This window comes from Pan paniscus, chromosome 10 (genome assembly GCF_029289425.2).
Source record: "Pan paniscus chromosome 10, NHGRI_mPanPan1-v2.0_pri, whole genome shotgun sequence".
In the NCBI taxonomy this organism is placed as follows: domain Eukaryota; kingdom Metazoa; phylum Chordata; class Mammalia; order Primates; family Hominidae; genus Pan; species Pan paniscus.
Window position 1 is genome coordinate 97,058,446 of NC_073259.2, and position 20,657 is coordinate 97,079,102.

Sequence of the window (20,657 nt, forward strand, 5' to 3'; positions counted from 1 at the left end):
GGAAGCCTAATGGGAAAATCTTGCATCCTGATAAAGGTGATACTAAACTGAACTTGTGGGGAACTTCCTTGTGTGAAGGAGATATATATTCAGTTTCTGTGGTCAAGTTTATTGAAAAATGAAAAAAATAACCATCCACTCTATCTTAAAGAAACCTATTTGTGTTGAATTAATTTCTTTGTAAATTTCACTGTTTTTGCCTATTTGGGGGTACAGCAGCACAGCTTCTCTCAGATATTGGATCTTCTTAATTTAAATTCAAACATACTAATTTCATTATATATTGTATATATCATTATTTTGCTCCCAAACAGAGTTCCTACATGGGACTGAAAAGAACAGAGAAACGTCAAGCCTGGTGGTACACACTTTGCAATCATCCATGCAGAACAAATAATTGAAGCCAGGAGAATAACTGAAATCTTGGAAAAGAGAGTAAAAGCGGAGAAGAGCAAGTCTTCAAGGGCAAAGTCACAAGAACCCCCAAATGTTCTTGCAGGAGAATGAGAAAGAGGTGCTCTCCTACATGAGAGAGTAATTAACCAAAGATGTAGAGAACAAGAAAGAATTGGAGCTGGGCACAGTGGCTCACGCCTGTAATTCCATCCCTTTGGGAGACTGAGGTGGGTGGATCACTTGAGCTCAGGGGTTCAAGGCCAGTCTGGGCAACATGATGAAACCTCATCTCTGCCAGAAATACAAAAAAAAAAAAATTAGCTGGGCATGGTAGCATGCATCTGTGATCCCAGCTACTTAGGAGGCAGAGGAGGGAGGATAACTTGAGTCTGGGGGGAAGGGGTTGCAGTGAGCCAAGATTGTGCCACTGCACTCCAGCCTGGGCAACACAGTGAGACCCCATCTCAAAGAAAAAAAAAAGAATTGGAAGAAAAATGTCAAGTAATGAGGGCTTGGCCAATCGAGTTGATTGAGGCAAAAAGAAAATGGGAGTTGAGAAAAATCTTCTGGATTTACCTATTGGGAAGCTCTTGTGATCCTCAAAGAAGGAGTTTCAGTGAAGTGCTGGAAGGAGATACTCCATTACAAGAAGCTGAAGAGGGTGAGACTACTCTGGTTCATGGAATAAAAAGACAGCTGTAGACATAGATCTATGGGCTCTGCTCATAGATCCTGCCTTCCTCATTCATGGGGCTGCAAGTACTATGGTCCCTCACCCAGACTCATTCAGTCCAGCTCCTCTGGTGAGCCATCTCTCACCCAGGAAACAAGCACATTGGGATATTCTGGAAAGGGTTTTGGCATTGGTTGTGGGATTCATCCAAGAATCCAGGATTCCAGCAGCACGTTTGCACTGAGTTGTGGCCTTCTCTCCACCTCCCATCCTTTTGGCTCCCACATTGTTACTAGGCTTCAGCTTTGGCTTTTGGATTGGCATTGCTATTTACCCACGGGTAGAAGAACATGCCCTGAATCCTATCACCTCCTGTCTTGGAAACTGGCTCGCTGACTAGCCTTTACATAACCCTCTCCAAGGGTCTGAATTCTGTTTATAAGCCCTAGCGGGGAGTCATGGTCCTAAAGGACTAACTGCACAGAAGGAAGATACTGTGACCCACATGACTTCAGCTTTTATCACCATTTCCTAGAATTTTTTGCCACCTGCCCAAACCACAGGATTGGTCTTAAATGGAGATTAGCTATCATTTCTGTTGCATACAGTGTATTAATGTAAAAGAGTCCTCTGCCTTCTCCTGACTAACATGATCTATCACCTGTAGCTATACCACTCTGGATGGCCTTCAGTTCCTTGGCTTGTGTTCTAGCTTATGAAACGTCCCTCCCAAGCTTTTCCCTTTATGGAGATAGTTTGAACACTATTCTCTGGCCTTAAACCCCACCCTACTTCCAAGACACATAAAAACATGCACGCGCAAAGGTAAAGACATGTACACACACATACAACCTTCGATTTTAGATTATGCTTTCATTCCTATGGGTCCCATAGCTTGGTAGAGTCATGGATCTCCTAAAACTCCACCATCTAGATGAAACTCCAACTGTAGTCTCCCTAATCCCCCAGGCTGAGTAGACAGAATCAGATATAGCATTAGTTTATATCAACAGGAACCTACTGTCTAGATAAAGGGAAGCAAGAATCTTACTGTAATTGGTACTGGGAAAAGACACAACCAAGCACTGAATTAAATTTGGATAAGTTCATTTTAACTTTGGTGTCAATTCTTACTAAGTTCTAGCAATGACAAACAAGAAGTCTGACAACCTAACGTCTTAATTAGAAATAAAGCCAACAAACATAAGAGAAAAGCTCAACATCACTGATCATTAGAGAAACGCAAATCAAAACCACAGTGAGATAACATCACACGCCAGTCAGAGTGGCAATTGTTAAAAAGTCAAGAAACAACAGATGCTGGCAAGGCTGTGAAGAAAAAGGAATGCTTTTACATTGTTAGTGGGAATATAAATTAGTTCAACCATTGTGGGAGACAGTGTAGTGATTGCTCAACGATCTAGAAAAAGAAATGCCATTGGACCCAGCAATCCCATTACATATATCCCATTATATATATTATTATATACATTTAAATAATTCTATTATAAAGAAACATGCATGTATATGTTCATTGCAGCACTATGCACAAAAGCAAAGACATGGAATCAACCAAAAGGCCCATGAATGATAGACTGAATAAAGAAAATGTGGTACATATACACTATGGACTACGATGAAGCCATAAAAAAGAATGAGATCATGTCCTTTTCAGGAACATGGATGGAGATGGAAGCCATTATCCTCAGGAAACTAACACAGGAACAGAAAACTAAACACTGCATGTTCTTACCTGTAAGTGTGATCTGAACAATGAGAACACATGGACACAAGGAGGGGAACAACATACACAGGGGCCTGTAGTGGGGTGGGAGGAGAGAGAGCTTTGGGATAAATAGCTAATGCATGCGGAGCTTAATACCTAGGTGATGGGTTGATAGGTGCAGCAAACCACCATGGCACACGTTTACTTATGTAACAAACCTGCATGTCCCCCAGATGTATCCCAGAACTTAAAACAAAATAAAAAGTTTAAAAAAATAAATAAATATGATGTACATCTATTTTAAAACTAGACCTTTTTTTTTTAAACTGTGGAGTATGGTTGACAAGGAGTGTGGCAGATATACTTCAAAAGCAATCAGAAATACAGTTTCTTAGGATCTGCTGATCTCTAACATTCCTTTTAGGTCTTATAGCCTGAGACCGTGAAAAAATAAGGTTATTCTAATATTATTCAGAAGTTTCCAATTCAAATTTTCCTGTATTGTTTCCTCTTTCCAATAGTTGATGCCTCTGGCAGCACTTCCAAGAATCTCTTTCCTGCATCAGAGAATATCTTTTGAAAGACAGTAAATGACTAAATTAGTGAGATGATGGGTTAATAAGCTGATAGTCTCATATAATTTCTGTGGCAGGTTAAATGTGATGAGGGCTCAATGTTGGATCAAATTTCAATCAGGGATCAAATGAGGGGTAATTTAGCAAAAAAGAAAAGATCACCCTTTTTAGTAACTCTGTAACTAGCACTTTCATTATGTTACACATTGTGGTAGGCACAATAATGATCCCACCCACCCCAAATGTCCACATCTAATTCCTAGAAGTTGTGAATATGCTATCTCAGATGGCAAAGGGGACTTGCAGATGTGATTAAGTTTATAGACCTTGATATGTGGAAAGTACCCCAGATTATGTATACAGTCCCAATCTAATCATAAAAATCATTTAAGTTGAAGAGTCTTTCCCAGCTGTGTTCAGACAGAGATTGAATAACTGAAGAAAGGTCAGAGAGATGCAATAGTGCTAGCTTTGAAGATGAAGGAAAGGGGCATGAGTCAAGAAATACGGGTACTTTCCAGAAGTTGGAAAAGACAAAGAAACATCTTTCCCCCTAGACATCATTGAGCAACACAGTCCCACTGATGCTCACTGCTGCCTTGATTTTAGCCCAGTGAGACCTGTGTTGGACTCCTGACCTACTGACACTGTAAGATGATAAATTTCTATTGCTTAATCACTAATTTGTGGTAATGAGTTGTGTACACAGTAGAAAACTAACACATATATTGAACATATATATTTTTTTACTTATGGTCCGCTCTCCAATACAAATTCTGCCCAGAGGACTAATACCTTGCAAACTCTGTGTATAAATACCTTTTAAAATTTTACTAACAGTTACATGTTTCATTTACATAGTGTTTATCATGTAAGATAGGCAGGCTATGGGTGAATATTCCCATTTAATAGATGAGGAAACTGAGCTTTAGACTGTAAAGTGTCTTGCTCAAAGTTGCAGAATTGATAAGAGAGTGGTTGGGATCGAATGTCGATTCTTGTCTTTTGACTCTTTCAATCTTTTTTCCATAGCACCAACTCTGTCTCTAGCATTATTTCATGTGCTCCTCATATCAACAGCAGAAGAAACAGATACTGATGCCATTGTTTTTATTTTATGGATGCAAAATTGTAGAGGAATTAAGTGATCAGTACTGAAACCAGGACAAGAACTCCTTACATTTAACTTGTAATCTAGGGCTCTTTCTGATTTGCACGGCCACCTATAAACTATGGTGTGTATGCCTAGGTTTAACACATGCAGGATATTTAAAGGAGAGAACATATAGTTTAAATAAAAACAAACTTGACTTAGTATTGACCTAAGTTAGTTAATGTCCTTGAATCTTAGTTTTCTCATTTGTAAAATACAAATAGTATATCAGCTTGACATAATTGTTGAAAGGATTTGTTCAGTTTTCAACAATAATGAGAAAGTTGCATTTAAACACAGCTCCTGGCATATATGAATATGTAAGCACATTGTGTCAGGGTATCATGTCAATTTCATGACAGCTTTATGTTCCTCCTCATAGACAAACAGAATCCACATTTTCAATCTGTCAAAAGTCACTAAATACTGGCTCCAATCAAGCTAATAAATCCAACCAAAGAAAGAGATATGTGGAAAACAAGATGTTCCCTTCATTATCATGGATGAATCCGTAGTGGTCCCTTTCCCTTCTTGAGTCCAAAAGGAAAACTTACATGAATGTGAAGGATTTAGTCTTCTGGGCTTCTGATAATTAGAGACACAAGAAAAAGTGAGTTTTAACTTCAGTGAACCTTTCCAAGAGAAATTGCAATCATGTTCAAGTCTGTTCCATTTGTATGGTCTCTATCAAATCAAAGTTAACGGGAACAGAGAGACCCCAACTTGAACAGGGAGCTCCTAAAATGCTAGGAAAATACATTTTCCACAATCATTTAAAAATACAGTACTACTTGACATAACTCTAGAAGGAACTTCTGTGGCTCAGCACAAACCTGCTCTCTTGAGATAAATACAACATTCTATAAGTAAAAGCCTCTTTTTAAAAAAAGAAAATGACTAATTAGCAATGGGACTGTAGATTGTGTTTTACTATGATGTAAGTTCTGATTATTTGGGGTATTTCTGTATTCTCATAATGAAGATTGCTAATACTATCTTATCTAAAGCAATTTTGAAGAAATACATATTTCTTTACCCAAAATAATTCTTCATAGACACTGTCATTTTGGATAATAAAAAGCAGATAAAACATTTTATAAATAACTATTTAAACATTTATTATTTATTACTCTATGATTTTCCTTTGTGATATAAATTAAAGGGAGATTAGGAATCTTTGGAATATTTTAGTTCTTTGAGTATATGGATCATGAAATCCATCTCATGCTTTTTCTTCCCATTAAACATTGAAAACAGGTTACTAAAATAGACACACCGATGATATCTACCAACGACTTCTAAAGTCCTTGTATCCTCATGATATATATTAAATATGTATTCTTATATCCTATTGAGTAATCAGAAAATGTCATCAGTAAACCTGCATAACTGAAATGAATTCAACATAAAAGTAAGGAGTCTCAGAATTAGATAGAAGTGTCAGCTCTCATGGGCTTCCTCACTTGGGCATCCTAAAAGCTATTTTAATTCAACATTCCCCAAACTGAACTCAACATCCCCTTCTACCCTTCTCCAACCTACTCTTCCTCTAGGTTTTCCATTCTGAATGGCAGCAGCCTCGCCTCCCACCTCTTCACCCTGGTTGTGAGCCTGGTTACTTTTCCCCCTCCCTCCTCACAATCAGCAAATTTCTACATCTTGACAGTCACTCTTTAAATATCCCTTGACTTCAGTCAGAATACCACCACCTAAGTCTATACATCCAACCTCTGTCACGTGGATACCGGAAATTATTTCTTAGCTAATCTACTGCTCTGCTCTCATTTCTCTCCTCGCCATTGACACCTAGTTTCTTAAATATCACTTATGAGACTCCTGTGCTCAAAATTGTTCTTTTGCATCTCACTCCCTATAGGATGAAGACCATACACCTTAGCATGGAGTAAAATATTAGGTTGGTGTAAAAGTAATTGCAGTTTTTGCCATTACTTTCAAGAAAACTTTCATTGCTTAGATCCTCAAAAAAAAAAAAAAAAAACTTACATTTTGCTGGTTGTGCATAAGTGCCCTGAACTTGGCCATTCTGAACTCTTGGAGGTTTGCTTCAAATATGGCATGCCCCTTCACAGCTCTGCACCGGCTCATCTACTGTCCTTACCAACTAAATTAGCTCCCCGCAACTTATCTGCCAGTGAACTTCTGCTTGTTCTTTAAAAGGCTCTCTTCAGCTGCCCTTTCCTAATAACCCTGCTTTGCTCCAAGAGGCACTCCTTTCTCTCCCTGTACAGCATCCATTATGCTGACTTTACTTGTTTGTCTCCCTCATTAAATGATAAGCTCTTTACGGGCTTCTTGTTCATAATTGCTTTCTGATAAATGAATGGTTCTAGGCTAACATTTTCCCCTGTCAAAGGAGGTAATTTAGCTCCAGAGAGGTTGAGCAACTTGCCCAAGGCCACATAGCTGAATAACAGACAAGCCATCCAGGCAGACACCACAGGCCTCCAGATGCCAGCCTAGTAATTACTGTCTGCATCCAGATGCTTTCATATTTAGCACAATCGTGTCTTACAGCAACAGCTTTCCCTGAGTTTTCTATGTTTACTAGTGAACTATTACTGTTGAATCAACTTTTTTTTTTCACCAATGCCTTGATTTTCTCTTGGGAAACTACCTCGTACATATTCTCAGTGCTGTAATTAAAACAGGGCCGGCTCCATACCCTGACTTTAGAAAAAGGTAAGTGACACAGGGCTGCCCAATGGGAGTGCTATGTCCTCTGAGCAAATCAGAGAAAATGAGCGTCAGCCCAGGACTTGAGAAAGAAAAGCTCTGTTTCCACTGGGCTATGAAGCTGAACTGAGAGAATAGACTCAGAAAGAAGTCAAAAGAGAGAAACACAGAGTTGAGAGATTTCTGAGGAAATGGTTTGAACACCTCCAGCCAGTCATTTCATATGCCAATATGGGGAAGTTTTGTCATGTGTTGACTTGGCTAAGCTACACTCTATCACTCAGAATCCCCTTTGCTATAAATGTCTGATTAGAGTGGAACACAAAAGACATTTTGCATGGGATTCAGAAGGTGGAGGTGAAGGCAACCACATTGTTTTTATGCCTGAAAGGGCTGGGCAGGGGCACCAGGTTCTGCTGCAGTGCATGTGCTTTGTCAGTTATCTACTGACTTTCCTTTGTTGTTGTGAGTCAACAGCCAGATTTACATCTACTCCACCTTCCCTCAGATTCTCTTACACTTTCACCGGCTCCTGGGCCAAGTGCATATTTAGCTTGCACTTGGAAAGCATGACACTTGAAAAGATGCACTAGGAAAGATGACAAAGGGTGCCATCTTTCCTTCTGCAGGAAGGAGTTGACGTGGTCTGCAGATGGTAAGACACAGACCAGGTTCCAGTCCATCCTCAGAGGTCAGATATATATATATATATATCCCACTTTCCTGCTAGACAGCTAGCTCTGAAGTCTTCGTGCTCCAGCATCAGAAATGAAGACAACAGCTATATGAAAACTCATGAACTAACCAGCTTTCAAAATTGCATAGATCTAATTATTGTAATAAATCTCTTAGTGTGTGTGTGTGTGTGTGTGTGTGTGTGTGTGTGCACGCGCATGCGTGCGCGCACAGACGCCTTTGATCGATTGAGCCATTCTCTGATTGGACCCCAGCTGATACACAATATTATCAAGTGTCTTTTTCATTACATAGTTAACGTTTAAGTCAGTATGGTTTAAGTTTAAATTTAAGCCAGATGGAATTTGGTTTCTGTCACTTGCCACTAAAAAATGATTAATATGCAGGATTATCCTATTTTGACTAAGCAACTTGATATCCTGAGGGCAAGATCTGTCCTTCGCTTCTCCTTAAATCCCCAGCATGCAGCAAAATGTCAGATATATAGTAGGCACTCGACAGGCACATGTTGAATGAACTAACTAAAGGCCACAGAATAAAAATATTCTCTAGGGGACCCAGAGTTGAAGCCTCACACAATGTGAATCATGTGGAGGATGAAATGCGAGATGAGAGGAACCCCATGCCTCTGCAGAAAGCCATGAAGATCCTGGGTCTGAGGAGCAGCTGGGCCTCCCATCTGGCCGCCTGGAGGAAGGGGCAGCACAGGCCTGACATCTCATGTTCACCACAAGCACAACAGGTGTCCCGGGGCCAGCCAGCCCTCGCACGGAAGTGAACTTCCTGTCACTGCCGACAGGGATTCACTAGATGTACATAACAGAAGTGGCGCAGGAAGGCGTTTTTTCAATAGAAAATTTGAAAGCATATCAGATTCCTAGAAAAGGAAGCTTCTGAGAAGGTGATTTCACAGTAAGAAACCCCATGAATCATTAAAAGGATTTATATCTGAGATAAAACATAAATGTGAATCATTCTTTGTGCTTGTCTAGAACATTTTAAGAGAGCCTAAGGAAGTAAGTGGTTCATGGGAACCACAAAGACAAAAATTTCTCAACAGAAACCTTCCAAATGGTTTGACTGATATTCAGCATAAGTGAATCAGGCAATGAGCCAATTTATTTCCAAGAAGAAGCCTTCACAGAGAAAAAGATGTGACAATCACCTTGAATATTGAATCAAAATGGCAGAGGGCAGGCTAATCATGACCCCCAAAGATATCCAAGATCTAATCCTGGAACCTGTGAATATTACCTTATATAGAGAAAGCACATTTGAAGATGTGATTAAATTAAGGCTGTTGAGATGGGAAGAGTGTCCTGGATTATCCAAGTGGACCCTAAATGCAACCACAAGTGTACTCGTAAGAAGGAAAAAGAGGTAGATTTGACCATGGAGGAGATGGTGATGTGAAGAAGAAGTCAAGGGAGATTTGAAGTTTCTGGCCTTGACAATGAAGTAAGGGGCCATGAGCCAAGAAATGCTACTCTAGAAGGTAGAAAAAATGTAAGAAAAGGGATTCTTCCTAGAGCCTCTGCTGGTGGTGGGATGGATGGGGGTGCATGGTCCTGCCAACACCTTCGTTTTACCCTCTTAAAACCTATGTTGTACTTATACCCTCCCACCCCCGAGAACTGTAAGAGAACAAAGTGTGCTGTTCTAAGTCATCATGTTTGTGATGATTGGCAAAAGCAACCATGGGAATCTCATATTACGGACCAGACCCCAGAGCCACAGCTTGCTGGATGTAGAAAAGAGGAAACAGTGCTGAACATGGGCCTACTGGAAAGCAGGATGCTGCAAAGACCAAAGACTTACAGAGAAGAGTCCAAACTGGCTCCCCACCCCAAAGGGTACTCTTCTGAAATACAGAATAATCTGCAGCCCTCTATCCCTGCCCCAAAAGAAACCTCTCTTCTCTACATCAAGCATAAGAAAAATTCTTGATGGATTTCCTGGATCCACAACCATCTACTCTCCTAAATTTTTTTCTGGTGACCTTGGTATCTGTCCCATTGACTCGCCCCTTCCTTTCATCTCTATGCTTGGCTCCTTCTAATCGACATTTCACTTAGCTTGAAGGTTTCTTTCCCTGGCTTGACTTTGGCATATTGTCTTTAGGGTTCTACTGGTTCCATGTCTCATATCCCATTGGCCTGAGCAGCTCTTCTTCCATATTCAACCATGGTTCATGGAATCCCATCTGGAATTATCAGCCCAGCTCACCTTAGTTTTCTATGAAGAAGGTGTAGTGGAACAGAGAAAAGCACTGGCTCTGGAGCCAGAGAGAGACAAGATTTTGGAACCTGGCTCCACCTCTTGCTGATATGGATCCTTAGCTTCTTCAAAGGTTATTTTTCTAACCTATAAACTGGAGATAATACTTTCTTCATTGGGTTGCTGTGAAGATTAGAGATAATGTATAGAAATTGAGTATCTGTCTCAACACATATTAAATGCTCAATAAAAACCTGTTATTATAATCATAAATCAAGTGAATGGTTACTATTATGCTTTCAGTTGAGAGTGTCTTTGCTGTGACTGTGGTCTCTGCAACACAGCCCCTCCCCTGAATCTACCTCCCCTAAGTGGTAGTCTCCTCTTAGGCAACTTGAGTACAACTCTTTTTTTCCCCCTACTAGGAGAAGACCAAGCTCTGTATCAGTGAATCATAATAGAAGTAAAAATCCAATTTGGTTTCTTGTCTGACCATCTGGGTTTCTAAGAGAACAGAATGTGAAGTCAGACATTCTGGATTCAAATCCTAGTTCTATTTCTACTTTCTAGTTATGGCACCTTGGACACATTATTTATCTTCTCTGTGCTTCAGATATCCCATTGTAAAGTCGAGATAATAATAGTGACCAGCAACATAATAGAAAATTGTGGGAAGCAGTTGAACAGACACTTCAAAAGAGAATACATTCAAATGGCACAAAAAGTAAAGAAAAATACTCACACAATCGATCATCAGTTCAAAACACAATGAAATGCCACTACATACTCAGCAGAATAGCTAAATGAATATGACTAAGTCTTGGTGGAAAAGGGGAACAATTTAGATTCCTCTACACTGCAAATGAGTACAATACCATCCTGAGACCTGGCAAGAGGGTTCATTCTAGACCTGGTCCTACCTCACCTCATAAAGTAAGGAGCCCATGGAGCCAAACGAACATGGCAACTAAGAACCTTCTGTGGACTATAGTCCAAAACCACGACTCCAGAATGTCCTGTCTGATTGGGTCTCTTCCCTAGGCCGATTTTCTAAAGGCAGACCACGTTGCTGGAATGTGTAAATCTTAGTCCAAGGGGTGGCCAAAGAAGGGTGGCATGGACAGAGCTTTCATATGCATATTAGGCTGGTTGCAATGTAAGACATAAAAAAGAGTGGAAAAGAAGAAAAGCAAGGCTTGCACTGGGGGAGAACGGATGGCTGTCTCCATGCTATGTTGCCACTGAGGATAACTAGCACAATCACCATGAAAAATGGTTTGATAGGATCTACTAAAGCTGAACATAAATATACCACAAAACCCAACAATCTCACTAGATACATAACCAACAAAAGTAAATATCGCACTTTGGGAGGCCAAGGCAGGCAGATCACTTGAGGTCAGGAGTTCAAGACCAGCCTGGCCAACACGGTAAAACCTTGTCTCTACTAAAAATACAAAAATTAGCTGGGCGTGGTGGCGGGTGCCTGTAATCCCAGCTACTTGGGAGGCTGAGGCAGGAGAATCACTGGAACCCAGAAGGCAGAAGTTGCAATGAGCCAAGATCATGCCAAGATCTGGGCAACAGAGCAAAAAACTAACTAACTAACTAACTAACTAACTAACTAAATAAATAAATAAATACATTGGTTTTATTCATGTGTAATACACATACACATATATTGTTAAAGAGAGTAGTACCACTATTTATTATAGCCCAAAACTAGAAACAAGCCAAATTTTCTTCAACATTGAAGTGCACAAATAAATTGCAGTATAATGATACAATGGAATACTAACAGCAATGAAAATGACTGAACCGCTACACACAACAATGTAGATAAGGCTCACAAATATACTACTGAGCCTAAGAAGTCAGATATAAATGAAAACATCCCATGTGATTACATTTATATAAAGTCTAAAAGCAGGCAAAACTAATCTATGTTGACAGGAGTCAGGATAGTGATTAACTTTAGGGTGGTAGGGGGTGCCTCTAGGGTGCTGACAGTGCTCTATTTCTTGATGTGGGGTACAGTTGCATAAGCATATTCAATTCATAAAAACTCATTGAAATGTACATTTATAATTTATGCTTGGTGTCATGAGACAGAGTAATCATATACTCTAGGAAGAATATATTCAATGGGAAGGGAGCTCAGGGACTCCCACTTCAACTCAGCCTGTGAACCAGTTGCCCTTGGATGTCTACCCAGAATCTACAGGAGAAGGATTTGCACCCTTTCTATGTGCTTCTGTTGTTACGTGTATTCTTTCATAGTGATTGTCAGCTTCCATAGGTGTCTCCCTCAATGTACCACAGGCCACTTGAGGGCAGAGACTGCTTCTTTTATTTCTAACTTCCCCAAGATTAGCATTGTATATGACAAGTGAATGGTTTTCAATAACTCTGAATCAAAGAATAAATCCCTGACCTGTAAGAAGTACCCATCTCTTTCTCTCCTCATATTTTTTTTTTCTTTCTCTCTTCCTCCAGTTTTTCCTTCCAGCCAGGGGAACCTCTATTAGACAGCAGCTTTCATGTCTCTTTTGATAAGAACCATTATTAACAGTCTAAACTGAAACAGTGGCCAAGTCCACTTCAAAGTGTACCCAAAGTACATACCATGATTTACTCTCTAATTAGACAAAAGTTTCCATTGAAGAAATTCACTGATTTGTTGCTTAAGCAGCAAGCATCTGCAGTTAATGGGGTCTTTCAGGACGGTGGGCATAGCTTCTAGAGAATCATCCATGTTATGTGAAGTGGAAGATCAACAAATTCAACAGCTGATAACAACACAATGCACTTCACCTGAGGACAAACAACTACAACTAAGGCACTTTACAGGCTGTCATGAATGATCTGCAAAATGCCCCCAACAGGGGAAGGAGGGTCCTGAAATAGGAGCTCAGTATCGGATGAGCACTTGCTTATGGTGCACAAGTACTAGTCTACAATTCTTTGCACACGGTATATTAAACATTAAGGTATAATTGGCTGAAAATGGCCTTAAGCTCTAGAATTTTTTTCTATAGAAATACCCATATGTGCAAAATGATATGTGAAAAAAAAGTTCATAGAATCATTTGGAATAGGGAAAATTGGAATCAATTGCAATGCTTATTATTAATAGAATGTTCAAATTATGGTACTGCCATTTTATGAAGTAATAAGTAGAGGTTAAAAGAGCATAGGATGCCTCTATATGTATCGGCATGGAATTATATGAAATATCCAGAGAAAATACTGCAGAACTATATGTAATTTCCAATTATATGAAATTTTTAAATACAGAAATATGTTTATAAAATGCATAGAAAAACATCTGGAAAGATTTATACCAAAAAGTTGATGGCGGTTATATCAGAGAGAAAGAGTTAGAGAAATGAGAAAGAGAGCCAGGAATGGAAGGAATGACATTTTGCTTTTTCTTATTTATATTTCTAATTTGATTAAATCTTTTATAATGAGCTTATATTGCATGATAATGCTTAAAATCTTTAAGGTATTAGATTACTTTAGAAATGAGTTTGAAATAATCTTCATTGCTTACCTTGGATATTTATTCCATCTTCCTATGTACCAACCATTTGACTAACTGTAAAATAGTGATAATAATTACTACTTCACAGTGTGGTAGCAGGAAATGATCTATGTAAAGCTTTCAGCCCAATTTCTGCTACTGATAAAATTTATTTGTACAAGTTGATTATTGCTGTTTGTAATAAAGCATGTCAAAAATCAGTAGTTTAAAACAATGACCATTTATTATTGCTCATGTAACTATAACTTTGCTGGAGGTTGGCTGGTACAAACGGGGTTTATCTGGGCTGCTGTCTTGAGTTTGGCTGTGCTCTACACACCAACATCCTCCTTGGATCAACGTGATAATCAGAGCACGTACTTATGGTGACAGCAGAAGCACAGATAGGGCAAACATGCAAAGTCTATTAAGGAATAGGTTTAGAACTGACACACTGTAATTTCTACCTCATCCTATTGGCCAAATATAACACAAGACCTATCTCACAGCAAAGGGATATAGAAATACACTTCACTAAGAGTGACCAACCATCTCAGATTGCCCAGGACTTGGGGGGCTTCCAGAATGCAGAAATTTCCATAGTAAAACCAGGAAAGTCCTTGGGTAAATCTGGACTGGCTGGCCACTCAACATGTCTCTCTATTTAGTGAGATGAATTTCAAAGTTACCCAGCAACAAGTATGGAAAGGGATGGGATCAAGACTCAAGGCCAGCGATGCAATCCACTACACCTTTAATACTGTCATAATGTCAGCAACTAGAAAAACAGGCAAATAGTAGGTGGTCCAAATTAATTTTGGTAGATTGATTTTAAGTTGGCTGAACAACATCAGATCCCCCTAAACTCTCCATCAACAGAATATTTCCCAGAATAGACTCCTCAAATAAAAGGGTATTAAAGATGTTTCTGTAGTAACGGGGTGTAGCATTAGACAGGTGATTAGGATAGATTATTAAAGAAGCTTAAGACTCTTTCAAACCTAATTCTAACTTCATTTGACAGACAATAAGATCAGTCTCTCCAAGACCAATGAAAATTGTTAATATCAATCTCCTTTCCTTCTAGGGAGAATATTTAGCTTATAACAGACTCTCACCAGGGGCAGGTTGTCTGACTTCTAATCATTTGCTTGTATGTGATCATGAATATTTATTTAGCCCCCTCAGCTTTACTAATCCTTTTCAAACACAGGGACCCGTTGTGGGTATTTGTTCCCAGAGGTTAAATCCACAGAGCCAGGGGGAGCTCCACTCTGCCTGTTGTTTCCCTATACCCACTATTCCTCTTCCTGTCTAGACTATACATTTCTCCTCTGAAGACAGATCCTTATGGATAAGATCAATGCATAGGCACGAATCAGAAAGATTTCTCTCAATTTACAACCATTTTCTTTATCTGAAATGCATCAAAGAAGAAAGACTATTAAAGCTTGCAAGTGTTAGGGTTTTTAAATTTAAAAAATAATAATAAGGAAAAGCAGGACTCTAGACATCCCATAATGGGAATGGGCAGCTAAAATATAATACTTTGGGTTCATTTTCATATGAACTTGGATAATAAAACAAAGAAATATTAACATGCAATGAAAACACACTCAAACGAGAGAGCCAACCGGGAGATGACTGTCAAAAAATGTTTGAGGGTTAAAATGGCAGATAGTTTCAAAGCTTTCAGGAAAATCAATTAGAGCCTAAGTGACCTCTCAGACAAGTATCTGGACACTAACCACTTTACAAATTCCAATCTAGGCGCGAGTAACAAGTGAATTAAACTGCTTAGAGTTCTATCAATAATCAGGAATGTATAGTTTAGATAGATTACCTTAAATTTTAATCAATAATTTTAAAGGGACCCAGTAATCAGCTTCATTACACTCTACCCAGATGAAGTAAGTGGGGTCAACTAACTAAAATATAAAGGAGTTTTCAGCTGCTCACCTCTCCTCACAAATGGGTACTCTCCCGACTGACTCTGTGACATTTATACAGCCTGTAATTCTGAACACATCACCTGCTTTAGGAGACCTAGCAGCAACTCCATATGTAGACTTAAGATCTTGTTAAGCACTTGGGCCTGATAGAAACTGACAAAGTCTTTGCCTTACCTGAGATTCCAGCACAGCTGAGCACCCAGGAGATTCCCAGTTGACAAATAGTGAGGGCAAAGAGCAAGCCAGTCCCCAAGCTGAGCTTCCCCCAGGTCCTTCTTTTGATCCACTGGCTTCCCAGCCCATCTGTTTTCATTCTTAGTTTAATTTGATGAGGGAGGTGGTAAAGAAGCACATCATTACAGATGTCAAACGCATAAGCTAAATAAGAATCCACAGAGTTGCTACCCTCAGCTTTTCTCTAAGTGATCTCAGAGGGCATTATGATTATAACATTAAACCAGGATACCGAGTTTGGGGGCAGCTTATCAGTTAACCATGACATTCCATGAAAAGCGTGGACCAACCAACATTTTGTTAGAACAGACTGACTAATAAAGAGGGAAGGGATAAGACAAAGTGACACTGTTCCCCTGGCTTTTCAAATTATCCAGGGAATAAAAGAAATTGCAGGGCAAATATTCATCCTGAATTAAAAGCTACTCAGGGAATGAGAAACAAACGAAAATCTATTATGCCATAGAAAGGGTCTCCAGAGGCCTAGAGCAATTTTTTTAAATATGAGCCACTGATTAATGACTTGGGCTACAAGGGAATGCCTAGGGAATTAGAGACTTGTGATTTAATTTCCTTCTGGGAGTAGCAAGTCCAGAAGGAGAGGAAGCCACCTTACTAATTGGTATTAGAAAATTGGGGTTAAAGGAAAAAAGAGGAAATAAAGTTGAGTTCAGGAATCTTATGGAGATGATGTCATGTCAAATACAGTCTTCATAGAGATGAGAGCGATAACTGACAGTTACTGAGTGCTTACTATATGCCAAGAACTTCCAAGTGAATTCTGTTCTGTAGCGCAGGTACTACCACATATTTTATCAATTCTGAAACAAAAACACACATACACACAGATTTTAGACATACATATCATTTTCTATACATCATGTCTTTATCTATATATATTGTTATATAAGATTGATGTCACCTTACAATCACCATGGGCCAAAGGGCAGACATGATGTAATTCTCTTATTGTCTATGAATGCGCAAACTCATATTCCTGTCACTTCAGTTGACTTATGCACATCATTGGCACTGTATATGCCGAGTTTAATTGCTGCTGTTTAAAAATATTTCACACTAAACCAAAGGTTTTTTGACAAGCATAAGATGTGACTTTAAATTTGGTATTAGTAAAGTAAATACTCGTTATAAGAAAGAAATTTCATCTTTTTTTCCAAAGCAACAGCCAAATGCTTTATGGGGCACTAAGAAATGAAAGCATCAATAAATAAATGAAGTTGTGCTTCATTTTGTTTCTAGACATATGTAAAATAATTGTCTATTACATGACAAGCAATTCAAGCAAAGGCAGGGATATATGCAAAATAATTGTCTATTTCATGCCAAGCAATGCAAGTGAAGGCAGGAAAAATTGCCAAGTCCCCAGCAATAGATTAATGACATTTCCAAACTCAGAGAGACTGATTTGACTAACTTGTACATGAGCCTGATTTGACTGATTTGTACATCATTAGCAGTGTTATGTTTTGTTTTCTTATTGATACGTAAAATAATGGTGCATCTCCTGTCTGATGGCACTTAGATTCAATAAACTAGAGTACTGCCACATCTTTTTCTTTTCAGACGAGAAAATCAAGACAAAGGTAAGTTACTTGTCCCAAAACCCACAGAAAGTGAACTTTTTAGAGATATTTAGAATTAGTTCAGTCTGATTGCAGAACTTATTATTTTAATCAGTATGAAAAACTACTTTCCAAACATGGAAAGAAGGTTGGCATAATCTTTTGAAAAATTAAGTCAGAGCATGGCATTTCTCTTTCCAATACATTTTCATCTCATGCTGAGTAAAAGTTGAAGTTCTTACAAGGGCTTACTAGGCCTTGCAAGATCGGCAGTTCCCTTCCTGTCTGTTTGCCACTGCCTCTCAACCTCTTCTTCTTCTATTCCCCTTCACTCAACTCTACTCCAGTCCTATTGACTACTTGCCTTCCCCATGCCACGCTAGCAAATTTGCTCCTACTTCAAATATACTCCTACCTCAGGGCCTTTGCATTTGTTATTCTCACCACTGGGAATACTTCCCCATCACATCTTCACTTGGTCACTTTCTCATTCCTTCATTGTCTGTTCAAATGTCAGAGAGGACCTCCCTGACCTATATAAAAATAGCAGAACTCTTGCTCCATCTCATGCCCTGTCTATTCCCTTTAACATGTTCTATCTTCTCCATAGCATATTACTATATGAAATATCATATATATGACTTTGTTCATTTTCTTGTTGATTGCAACAATGTAAGTAAGCTTCAGAAGGCAGGACCTTTGTTTTATACATTTCTGTATCTGTGTAGACAGTAGGCATTTGATAAGTAAATGAAGAAAATGAATGGATCTTCCTCTGACAAGGTCATTCCACTGTCTTTCCCTTCTGTTTTATTGTCAGTCCAGAAAATTATGCAAATTGGAATCTATGGATTATTATTGCTTGTAAATCAGTAATGCTGTTTTTCATCCCATTTGAGAGATTTAAAAGGGTTGACACTCTTATGACAGAGTGTTTCGAAATGCAGATTTCAGAGCTAGACTACCTGGATTTTAATGCTGGCTCTACCATTTGCCTATGCAATGTCACAAAAGTTACTCAACTCCTCTGAGTCCTCGTTTCCTCATCTGTAAGACTGGGATAATACTAGTGTAGGACTTACATCTGAGGATTCTTATAAGGATTAAATTAAATAATACAGGGATTATTAGCAAGTGCTAAGTATTAAAATATATATATATTTTTGAGACGGAGTCTCACTCTGTCTCTCAGGATGGAGTGCAGTGGCACCATCTCGGCTCACTGCAACTTCTGCCTCCTGGGTTCAAGCAATTCTCCTGCCTCAACCTCCTGAGTAGCTGGGATTATAGGTGCATGCCACCAAGCCCTGCTAATTTTTTTGTATTTTTAGTAGAGAAGGGGTTTCACCGTGCTAGCCCCAGGATGGTCTCGAGTTCCTGACCTCGTGATCTGCCTGCCTTGGCCTCCCAAAGTGCTGGGATTACAGGCATGAGCCACCGCGCCCTGCCAATAAAATAATTATTTTTATTGGCAAATTATTTCCAACCTACCTAATAGGAACCATTAAGAGCAAGATGGTTCTCAATGGGGGAAATTCTTCCTCCAAAGAAGATATTTTCAATGCTAGAGACATTTTGATTATCACAGTTAGGGATGGGGTGCAGGATGTTCCTGTTATCTAGTGGGTAAGAAGACAGGGATGCTGCTAAATATTCTATAATGCACAAGGGGGTCCTCCACAACAAAGCATTGTCAAGCCCAATGTCAATAATGTCATTGATGAGAAATCCAGGGAGAGATTATTTGTTTCAACATACTTCACCCTTCAGTATTCCAGAATAAGTAAGACGTGTAAAGGGGAAACGTTTTTGTAAACCACCTCCACTCCATCTGTCATGTTTTGAAATCAGCTTAAAGATGAAAATCCATGCTTATATTACCCTTCTCCAGAGGCCTGGCCTTAAATCTCTCCATACTATTTTCTTTTATGATTCAACCCAAAAGAGATTCAGATTCAGGTGTTGCTGTCCAGACCTCAGGATTCCCAGGCAATTGTACTTGAAGATTCTCGTGTTGGCCTTTTCAGTTCTGCATCAGACCACTAGAGGGTAGAGAAACACTATCAATCATTCAGCATTTGGGTACCTGACAGTTTTCAGTAATACAAATCTTAATAAAATGCTAAATTATTTCTGGCTTATGAAATAAAAATTGCCCAGAACAGCTTTATTAAACACCTCTATATGTACACAGTTTTAGAGGCTGATTCAAGTATTTTACTCTGTCATCACCCTCAAACTCTAAAGTATAGTAGTAATTTAAGTCAATATTATATGTTAAATGGAGGCCTAATAAATGGCCATTGATGAACTTATGACTATTATGATAATATTATGATAATATGTTATGACTATGTTGGTAAAGCTCTTTTTTGATGAAGATTTAATCATGCTGTGAATTAAATCATATCAAATTGATTTAAATGATTCTCCCCACCAGGAATTAAGCAAAAATTGAGAGTGAATTGAAATCTAAAAATGAACTCCAATATGGAATAAGTAGCATTATTTTGTTGAACCCTGACCCAAACGCAGCCCAAAGTATAAACGCTTATTGTCTTATCAATACTTCATTAGGATGAACCTGAATGACTAAACAAATTACAGCATTATCACCAACTATCTAGATATATCTCAATCCCACACACTCAGGTTTGAAATAGAGGCACTGTATTAGTCTGTTTTCATGCTGCTGATAAAAACATACCTGAGACTGGGCAATTTACAAAAGAAAGAGGTTTAATTGACTTACAGTTCCACAGGGCTAGGGAGGCCTCACAATCATGGTGGAAGGCAAAGAGGAGTAAGTCATGTCTTACATGAATGGCAGGAGGCAAAGAGAGAGAGAGAGGTTGTGCAGGGAAACTCCCACTTATAAAACCATCAGATCTCTTGAGCCTTATTCACTATCAAGAGAAAAGCATGTGAAAGACCTGCTTTTCTCATGATAATGATGATTCAGTGATTCAATTACCTCCCACCAGGTCCTTCCCAAAACATGTGGGAATTTGAGATGAGATTTGGGTGAGGACATAGCCAAACCATATCATTCTGCCCCTGGACCCTCCAAAATCTCATGTCCTCACATCTCTAAACTAATCATGTCTTCCCAACAGTCTCCCTAAGTCTTAATTCATTTCAGCATTAACTAAAAAGTCCACAGTCCAGAGTCTCATCCAAGTCAAAGCAAGTTCCTTCTGCCTATGAGCTTGCAAAATCAAAAGCAAGTTAG

The 20,657-nt window shown here is 39.0% G+C and overlaps 1 long non-coding RNA gene across 1 annotated transcript in view; it reads right to left on the minus strand.

The window, feature by feature from the left end:
- LOC129393528 (uncharacterized) overlaps positions 1-20,657 on the minus strand; it is a 299,465-nt gene that overhangs the window by 20,884 nt on the left and 257,924 nt on the right. Inside the window, exons 5-6 of the long non-coding RNA XR_010108853.1 lie at positions 19,307-19,467; positions 15,783-16,663 (exon numbers count right to left, since the gene is read on the minus strand). This is a non-coding gene — a long non-coding RNA (uncharacterized LOC129393528). The remainder of the gene's footprint in view (positions 1-15,782; positions 16,664-19,306; positions 19,468-20,657) is intronic.